The sequence below is a fragment of the Rhagoletis pomonella genome, unplaced genomic scaffold (genome assembly GCF_013731165.1).
Source record: "Rhagoletis pomonella isolate Grant_MI unplaced genomic scaffold, Rhpom_1.0 Rhpom_scaffold_00001, whole genome shotgun sequence".
Lineage (NCBI taxonomy): Eukaryota > Metazoa > Arthropoda > Insecta > Diptera > Tephritidae > Rhagoletis > Rhagoletis pomonella.
In genome coordinates, this window is record NW_023458555.1 from 96,323,996 (window position 1) to 96,334,312 (window position 10,317).

Here is a 10,317-nt window from a genome sequence, read left to right on the forward strand (position 1 = left end):
AAAAATAAGGTCGCATTTTTAAGGCCGCCAGCCCCTAGGATTATTCTATACCAAAAAAAAATATACCCCTATTTTTTTATTTTGAAATAAAAAAAATTTAGGGAGTGCTAAAAGCGCTCAAAATTTTCAATGTATTTTATATGGGGGAAAAACAACGTTTCGTAGAAATAGTGTAGAATTCTGGAAAAGCAATATTTTTCGATGGGAAAACTTTGCTTATCTTCAGGAGATTCCCGGTAATAATACCCAATTGCTCCTTTAACAATTTTTTCATGGTAACTATATCTTATAGGTTCTAGAAAATGCAATGGGGGGACCAATAAAAAATCTTTAGTCATAAAAAAATGGTTAAATAAACAATTGGATATTTATATTTTAAGTCTCCTGAAGAGAACCACAGTTTTACGATTGAAAAATATTGATTTTCAAGAGTTTTATACAATTTTTACGTAAATTTGTTTTTGTAATTTATTCTTTTAGATTGCAAAACAGCAACGACTTAGTCACATTCTTAAGGTATGTATTGAGACTTTTTATATGTTTATAAATTTTAATTGATATTTTTGCTTGTTTACAGATTCACTATCAGCACCTTCAACGCTTGCATCTTCATCGCCAGGAGCACCATTAGAACCTTCTGCCCTCAGCTTCTTCATCGCCAGGAGCACCACCAGTACCCTCTACCCTCAGCTCCTTCATCACCAGGAGCACCATGAGTACCTTCCGCCCTCAGCACTTTCAACGCCAGGAGCACCTTCAAAGTGCAGGTCCAACTTGTCAAACTTTGCAAAGTTGTAAGAAAACTTAATTTTTCTGAACCACCATAAATTATTTGCAACTGTTAATATATATCAAAAGAAAGGTAACCCGATTACCTTTCTTTTGATTATAACACTGTTAAAATTGCTTTACGTTTTCATAAAAACTTTGCAACTTTTGTAAACAGCTATATATAAGCAGTGGAAAAGTGGTAAAATTTTGCAAAGTTGTAATGAAACTGAATTTTTGTGAACCATTATAAATGATTTGCAACTTTTAATATATATCAAAAGAAAGATAAATCGATTACCTTTCTTTTTATTATAATATTATTAAAATCGCTTAACTTTCTTATAGAAATTTTCCAACTTTTTAAACATCTAAGTGCAAATGAGTAATACTAATAATAAGAAATTAAGCCAGCGCATATGTATGTATCTAAAAATATATTTATTAATGTTAATTTCAAGTTTTATTCATAATATTGGTTATTAAGTATGTATATTATGCATTTTGAAAATAAATTTTGCAAAATAAAAATCAAAATATTTTAGGATTTTTTTTTTAAAGTTTCTAAGGTTATTTTGAATTCGCTGTGAAGAGAATGCAATCCTGAGCCGGCAGAAGGGGGCAATGCTAGACGTTTTCCTTACGAAGTATCTGAATGAGTGCAACAGTGATGCAAGGCTCACACGTACAGGGGGAAAGTGGTGACAATCTGCACACCGCCCATACAAATTTCACCAGTTTTGAAGTGACCGAAACCCGCGGTTTCACCAGATTTTGCACCACTTTTGGCTGGCAGGGTGAACTTGGAAATAGGGATATTTGCTGCTAAAATGAACCACCGTCACGGTTGCCACTGTTGGTTGCTTTCAACCAAACTTCGTTGTTTTTCTTTTATTTTTTTTTATTTGGTTGTTTGGTAGTTTTTTTTCTCTGGTTTGGTTGTTTCTGTTAATAAGAAATTAGCAAATTTTTTCTTTTTTCTTTACAAAAAGTATTACTGAATGCCAAAAACGAATAAACGAATTTTTCAATTCCTATTTTTTATGTAACGTGTTTTAGTAAATAGTCATTCAACGATCAAGTATTTCAATAATTTTTGTTTTCCGAAACGTCAGCTATAACTTCTACCAAAATGTAAATTAATATTGTTTTTCCACAAAATTTTCATTAAAAAGATGGCTTCAAGATGAGTAAAAGTGTTGAATTTTGTTTTTTTTTAGTAAGTTTTGCTTTTTGTACACGGTGGGCAGGAAGCAAAGATAGGTTGCATAAAAATGTCGACAAAAACTGAAAGCAGGGTTGTATTTGTTGATATTTTTAGGTTAAGAATCCCTTTGAATTGAAATCCTAGCTGCTCCTGTTTTAAAGATATCCACATTTTACATAGTTATGATAGGACCGACTTTTGCGAAAGAGAAAAACATCCTTGTGAATTAAATATTCAACAATGTATGTGTGAGTAAATGTGTGTATATATATTATGTGAAAATATAAGTTTATGTAAGTTTTTAGCCGGTTTCAATCGTTTCCAAGGCGCACCACGTAGAGGCAACTTACTTTGCACCTCTTTGTTCTTTTTTTGGTTTTATTTTTTTATATTTTTTTCTTGCTTTATTTTTTTATATTTGTTTTTTGTTTCCTTTTATTTTTTTTGTTGGCTTACCATATAATATAGTCACGCATTTTAGTATTTAAATATTTTATTATTTAGTTAAGTTTTTATATATGCTGGAATGAAAATGTCATTACAGTTTTCTTCAGGCGACTCACAAAAGTTGGTTTATCAATCATACTTATTTTGAATCTATCCCAGAATTTAATGAATTCCCTATGAACTGACCTCCCGGCCTGCTCGGACCATAATCCTAAACCATCGTTATTCAAGAATGAAATAGATTGCTTTAAATGTTTAAGGATAAAATGGATTTTGACAGTTTGAGAAATTCCAGTACTTTTCAAAGCTGTGCGGAGTTCGTTAAGATTTTTATCAAAATTACTAAGATCCGCTTGTTTTGCGGAAAACCATGTATTCACGATTTTGCTCATGGCTTTGAACGAGGCAATATATTTGGTATTGTTTTTACTGAGAGTTTCTTCCATACAAACTATGTTCGACATTTTTTTGTATGTGGAAGGCACTGTAATCAAAAAATAAATAATTGCAAAAAATCAACGAAACTTTCTGGTAACTTCAGACTTGCACTTTACTAATTGGCTCAAAAGCTACATTTTAAACATTTTTCTAAAAGATCTGATTAGAAATTGTGATCAGATGAAAGTGTCTCCGAGCCAATAATTTTGTACGGCACGGTACTTATAAGTAATCTAGTTCACGAAAAAAAAAAAAACAAATACAAGGTAACATTAAAATATCAGTCATTTGTTTCGTTGCTGTGAGCTTGTTTCAAAACTTCTGGTTTTTGCTATAATTGTAAAACTCTGTGCATGTCATTTTAACGTATTTAGGTACATACTTATATTAATCATCAACTATTGCTTATGCAAAACGTGCTACATTTAAAAAAAAAATCGCATATGAAAGAGCACCAACCCAACTCGTAATAATTTAAGTATACAAATTTTAGTATTTAGTATAGAAATATTCAATTGAAATACGCCAATATTAAAATGAAGCGCTTTGCACTTAACGGGTGCTTTTTCATAATTAAGTTAAAAAAAATTTATTTAAATTCCATGCTGTCTGTAATGGGATTTGAACCCTGACGCTCTGGAAATTAGCAAATTGTTGCAAGCATCTTCGTGCACCCAGCTACAGCCAGACATGTAAATGTGCACTCAAATGTTCAGTTTGATTCAACACCACGTGTGCGTGGTATGAAAGTATTGTTTTTAAGTACGAACATTTCAAAACGATAATCAAATAAAACATATTCATGTTTACTATGCGTTATTTCCCCCAGTAAATTCATAAAATTTTTCTTAATATTACATCGCCTTTTTCTCTCAGCGTAGTCATTTTTAAGCAAAATTTGTGCAATCAAATCGAAAACCGGGACACTTAAATGAAACCCGGGACATTTTAAGGTTGGACCGGGACACCGGGACAAATAGTCTAAAACCGGGACATGTCCGGGAAAACCGGGACGTCTGGCAGCCCTACACAAAAAGCGCATACTTTCATGCGATTTTCTTTATGATCGCATTTGTGTTCTGGATGTACAATAGTCATTATTTCCTGACAGAAGAGTACATAAATACCAAAATAAATCTCATACAAGCTTTGAATTTATTTACTTATTATGCGGAGTACCGTTGGCCTAAGTTAGAGCATTTTTATTTCTTGCACAAGCGCAGTGCGACTGGCCTGCGCTACTTGCTTGTAGCAACAAACCTTTAATAAAAAATTACTACCGTATTATATAGCATACAATATTGTATACATACATACATATATTGCGATATTGAAAGTGTTTGTAATGAGAAAGTTCACGCTACAGAAAAAGGTAATTGTGGTGTTTTACCTAAGTTGTATACCGGTAGCGCCCAATAAATCTCGATCAATTATTCTTTCGGTAGGAAAAAATGAAAATGTTTCACATTGATTTGATCCGTTTTAGTGAGTTAAAAAAGGGGAACAGATTTGTATTTCTTTTCGTATAAATATGCTCTAATTATCGAGAAGTACGCCTTCCAAATATATCCTATCAGAAGTATATAAAATGTAGATATCTTTTAAACAGGAGCAGCTAGGATTTCAATTTAAGCGGATTCTTAACCTTAAGATATTAACAAATACAACCCTGCTTTCAGATTTTGTCGACATTTTTATGCAACCTATCTTCGCTTGCACCGTGTGTAATAGATAAGTGGATAACTGGATAACAAATTTGGTAATTTTTCTTTCAATTATGCTTTTTTTTTTAAGATTTGGGTTGGTTATTTTTTAGCAAGTGGCAACCGTGACCACCGCTTCGCCATATTTACATACAAATGTATATCAAGAGCTTACTTAGCAAAACTCTCAATACGAAAAATTATGACGATTTTATATAACCGGTAGGTTATACTGCTATTCAAGAGCTTTAATTTACACCATGGAAGAAATCTCTGAGCCCCCTTAGAGCAAAATTATAACGCTTGTAAGTCCAATTTTAGAAACTGGGTGTACGAGATTTTTACTCTGAAATTTAAAAATAACATGAGTAAAAATTTCGGTTGCAATCAGTATTGCCATTTTAGCCCTTTGGTGGCTAGATTTAGCTACCACATACTTTTTTTGGCCACATAAATTTAGAATTGCCCCTAGCCCTTTTTTAGCCCTTTTTAGAATTTATTCATACTTGACAAGAAAAAGTTTTATATGCTTAATTTGTTTAGATAATAATAATAATAATAGGCTAGGATTAGCTACCACATACTTTTTTTGGCCACATAAATTTAGAATTGCCCCTAGCCCTTTTTTTAGCCCTTTTTAGAATTTATTCATACTTGACAAGAAAAAGTTGTATATAATTAATTTGTTTTTTTTTTTTTGCATTTATATAAGAGATGAATTTTTAAACTAAAAAAGACTGATATATATACATATATGTATTGTATCTTACGCTTTTATACATACATACTGTAAAAGTGTTGGGGCTGTTATCTTATCTGTTAACGATTTAACTATATTTTAAAATAGATAAGCTGACGGGTAATATGCTAAATTTGTTAAATGATCCATCAAGTCGATTGACCGTGTATGTTCTTGTGGTGTGAATGTACCAGCATGCTGGTGTCATGAGTGGTGAAATTAGCTCAATTTTCTAAGTAAAAAGCATTTTGGCGAAAATTTCTTGCACTATATGAGTCAAAGCCGTGTTTGTGGAAGATTACGTTCACGATATTGCAGTTGTGAATTACAAAAAAACAATGTTTAACAAAATGCTAGAAATATTTTGAAATTTCGGCTCTAATCATTTCGATCTTTCTTCGACCTCATTTGCAAAGAAATAAATATTGTACCAGCATGCTGGTAAGCTATATGCTTCGAGCTTGATGGTACAATCACTTGATGGAGCCAGCAAGCTGGTGTCGTATATTTACCCTTTTATACAAAAATGTTTTTGGTTGGATAAAATATTAGCTTTTTTTCAAAATTCATTGTTTTTATATACCATTGCTTATTGAAAATATTTGCGTGTATACTTACATATGTATATGTAAGTAACAAAATTTAGCTACTATTTTTAGCCAGAACGACTTCTTTTAGTTTTTTTTTAGCCCTTTTTTAAAGGAATGTGGCTACCACTAAAGATGATTCACGGCAACACTGGCTACAATTTCGAATTTTGCCTTTAAAACCTTTTTAATTGGCTCTCAGAGGGCTAGAAATTTCTACCTTTGTTGTTGCCTTATTTCTTATTTCCCATTGCTTATTTATACTATTTGTAACAAAAACAGTTTATTGACAGAAGCAAAAAGAACTCTGTTTATTCCAAAAACACAATTGAACACATATTTTTACTTATGAAAATCTTTAATAACTGCTTGTATGAATTTTGTCTGCATGTTTTTTAATATGTTGAAAACATTGCTGGAAAACCTTAAAAAGTTTGCATGGAACCATGGCACAATAAACGGGTGAAGTAATAAACTAGCTGCCTCGCTTTATTTTCTGACATTCGGTATATATACATATACATATATACATAACAAGGCAGTGTCAAAATTTTTCTTCTCGCTCTAATTACTTCACATGGTATAATTCCTAAATGGCATGGAACGAACAAAAGTTGCCGTTCCTGCAGAATATGTATAACACAGAGAATATTGTTTTGAGTTTTATCTTCAGTTAAAATTTCTGCATTATCATCACTTGCTATATCCGAACTGTAGATTTCGGTCACGAACATGGAGCGAACATGAATAACTCAGTGAGAGGGGAGACCAGTATGGTTGCATGTATGTATTTATATAAAAAAAAAAAAAATAAACAAATATTTATTGATTCAAAAATGGTGGGTAGGCACTGTGGCCAATGGTAAAGTTCGTTTACCACTTCTGCATGGTTGTAAGCCAGGCAGAGTCCGCAAAATGCTCCAGAAGCAGTGTCCGAAGGATGCATCAGACTATGCCGAGCATACTTTGAAGTGCCATCTAATCAAAACTTAAGAAAGTTTAATTACATACCAGTTGAGAAGTGCATGGGAAAAAAATTTCATAAATTGCATAAAGGAAATTTTTGCACATGCAGCAGTACATAGCATGCATTTCGGCGCCCGGAGTTAGCGGTCGCGCCTAAACAGAACATATGGTATGAAATAGTGATGTAAAAATATGGAATATTTTACCCACTCTCAGACTTCTAAATTTGAACTTATACACAGTAAGAGCAGGTCGGATGAATGGCGCAATAAACAGGTGAAGTAATAAAATAGTTTTCTGGCTTTAGTTTCTGACATTCGGCTGCGTTATAGTCATATTTTATAGGCAAATTTTCAAATAAGGCAGTGTCAAAATCATTCTTCTCACTCTAATATTACTTCACCTGGTATAATTCCACCATGGGTGCGGTGCATGAAATGCCACCATACGCAATAACTCCCATTACTCGGACATTAAAAAGCAGTTTCAGAAGTGAACTAGTATCATTTTACTATTATTATTTTTTCCAAATGGTTATAATGTCACCTGTGCATAATTGCGAAAGGAGGGGAGGGGGCGGTGGATGCAAGCGCGAGCACGACGTCGAACGTGGGGTGCCGTATGTCGGCGCGCGAACGCGGACCGCCACGACGCTGGGCACTTTCAAAATTGTATACTTACAAATCTGTCCATTTAACTTGTTTATGCACTACTTTTTGTCAAATGTAACTGGGTGACTACCTATGTGCACTATTTTTCTTTATAACTCAATTGTTAAGTTTAGAAGTTGGTCTTATTGCTTAAAGATGAAAAATGAAATAAAGCAAATTTGTGTTATTTCACATTCAATTGGGAAATAACAAAAATTTGTCGTATTTCCGATTGTAAAATGTACATGTAAAATCTAAATGCTATAAGGAGCCAAAAAAAAACAAACAAAAATTTGATTTTTAATTAAAATTATTGTTTGAAATGAAAAACATTAATTTTATTATTATTCTAATGTACATAAGATTGATATTAAAGAAAATTCAAAAGATCGTTTTGGCCAAATTTTCAAAATCTGGTTTTACGTCAGTTAAAGCCGTTCGCAACAGTTCGTTAAATGTTGGTTAGTCAATAGGTACGTTCGTTTAAAATCTCCAGTAAAAAATGTCCAACAGCAAAATTAATGCGAAATGTCATCTGTTCTCTCACAGGAATAAATATCCAAAATAGTACGCGAACAGAAATAGTCTGTTCCTTTGAACTTCGGACTAAAACCTGTGGAACTGTCAAACTAGAATTTTACGCTCTCAAATGAGATTAAAAGGATAACAGATGCAGATGTATATAGGAACGCAAAAAGCACTATTTCCTGTAAAAACGTCAGTCGGTTTGTTTACATGTCATTTGTACAACATTGATTTGGCTGAAATATCACTAACTAATTATTAAAATGTGTACATATTCAAATATTTCGTTGTTTACTTCCATTTTTTTACAAATATAAGGTTCTTTGCTTTCACCGCTTTCTGTTTTTGTTTGCAGATGCAAATCAGCTGATCGTTTGACACTTTTCATGAACTTACAGAAAAAAAACTCCGGACTAAATCCTGTAACTTCTGACTAGGAACAGTTGCTCAGTTACTCACTCAAAAGTGTTCCCCTTTACAGGTTTTATGTCAATAGGAACGACTTCCTGTAAGTTCTGACTAAATCCTGTAAACCGGATTGCTATTGGAACAGACTAAAAATTTGCAGAAACTTGCAAATTAGACGAACAGCTGATAGAAATTTTGTTTACATTCAAAACTATAAAATTGAAAACGTAAGAAAACAAATCCCGAAGTCTTATCCTGACACAGTTCACTGAATAAACTAATAATTACTTGCTTCTTTCAAGTTTTATTAGTCGAGTTTTACTATTTCAACTTCCAAATCATCAAATTCAGTTTAGGGATTTGCGTAAATTCCAACCAGCTGTTTTCTTGTTGGCAAATTGCTGTGGGCAAACATTTTTCCATCAGAAACTAGCAGCTTTCCCTCAAAATGAAATGTCATTTGCTTTCTCACTTTCCCCTACTTTCCAAGTTTTTTGGGTACGCGAATACAAAAAGCTTATAGTTTTTCTAACTTTCCGTAATTATCAGGTACGCGAATGCAACTAATGTGCATGGTATTCTGATTTTACTAATTTCGTTGTAGAGTACAAAGACTCACAGCTCTACGTTCTACCAAAAATTGAAAATATATGTATGTCACGCTGCTTTTTTCACCAGCGGATATCTTAAATCTGGTACTAGTTGCCGGAATCCAAGCGATGTCAAAGCTTTATGTTGCATTTCCAGTGCCTTATCTTCTTTTACTTCCAAAAACTCGAACTCTTTTTCGCTTTTCTTAAAAAGGAGTTTTTCGGATATTGCAAATTCAGCCCCAATTATGTTACATAAAACCCGGGTTTATAAAGTATGCAAACGTACATTTAAATAATTTCAAATCGGCAAATCTTTTTTAAAAATCTGCTTTTAAATCATGGTGCATTTACATGATATGAAGCCGTATGAACTGTTGATACGCTAAAATAGAGGGACTACATCTTCTAATGAGGAATTCAATGATATCAAGTGGGATGCATATAATACATTTTTTCATATGAAAAATTATGGGGAGATACTGTAAACATACTGTTGTAATACTTTTAAGCATATGAAATTATAACAAGTTGGATTTTCATACATCTTCCCATAAAAAGTTTATCAGATGCAAAGATACCAAGGAGGTTTTTTCTCATTTTGATGCCTTTTTTAATACAAAATCCACCGAAAAGGAGGAAAGCGGCAACTCCGCCAGTCACATACGTGTCAAAATTAGGAATTTTAGAAATTAAAAACCCTAAACAAACAATTTCAAAACAAAAAAAATTCTTTGTACTAGATCTTTTTCAATAGAAGTAAGTCACGTATGGTGGACAATAAAAATACAAAGCACTATGATAACAAGACATTACACAACATTTTAATGAGCTTTATATCACATTTAAGTAAAAACAGGCCTATATTTTCCAAGCTGGAAAAGAAATGAAAATGTGTATTTTTTGTTGTTTACAAAAAGACTTGCCAAATATACACATAAGACAAAATTATAGAAGGCATGTATACTTCTCCCTTTAATTTTTTCATACAGTTGATGCTTCTTTCTGGCCTTTACAAAATGCAGGGATACCACACTTATTTCGGTACAATATGATCGTAATGTATTTTCAATTCGAAATTAAAGAAAAAACACCCCACGAAAATGGTTGCCATTGTAGAACAATAAGTGTACATTTGCAAACTGATGCAAAGAATGGAATGTCATATCCTAAAAGGTTAGGAGAATTAACGTATCAAACAAACATTTTATTGTCTTATGTTTCCTTCAAACCGCATTGCTATTTTTATACCCGAGCGCACTTGTGCACAAGGGTATATTAATTTTGTT

General features: G+C 32.6%; 1 protein-coding gene across 8 annotated transcripts in view; it reads right to left on the bottom strand.

Annotated features, from left to right (window-relative positions):
* LOC118749016 (thyroid transcription factor 1) overlaps positions 1–10,317 on the bottom strand; it is an 897,134-nt gene that overhangs the window by 357,711 nt on the left and 529,106 nt on the right. The gene's annotated exons all lie outside the window — the stretch shown is intronic.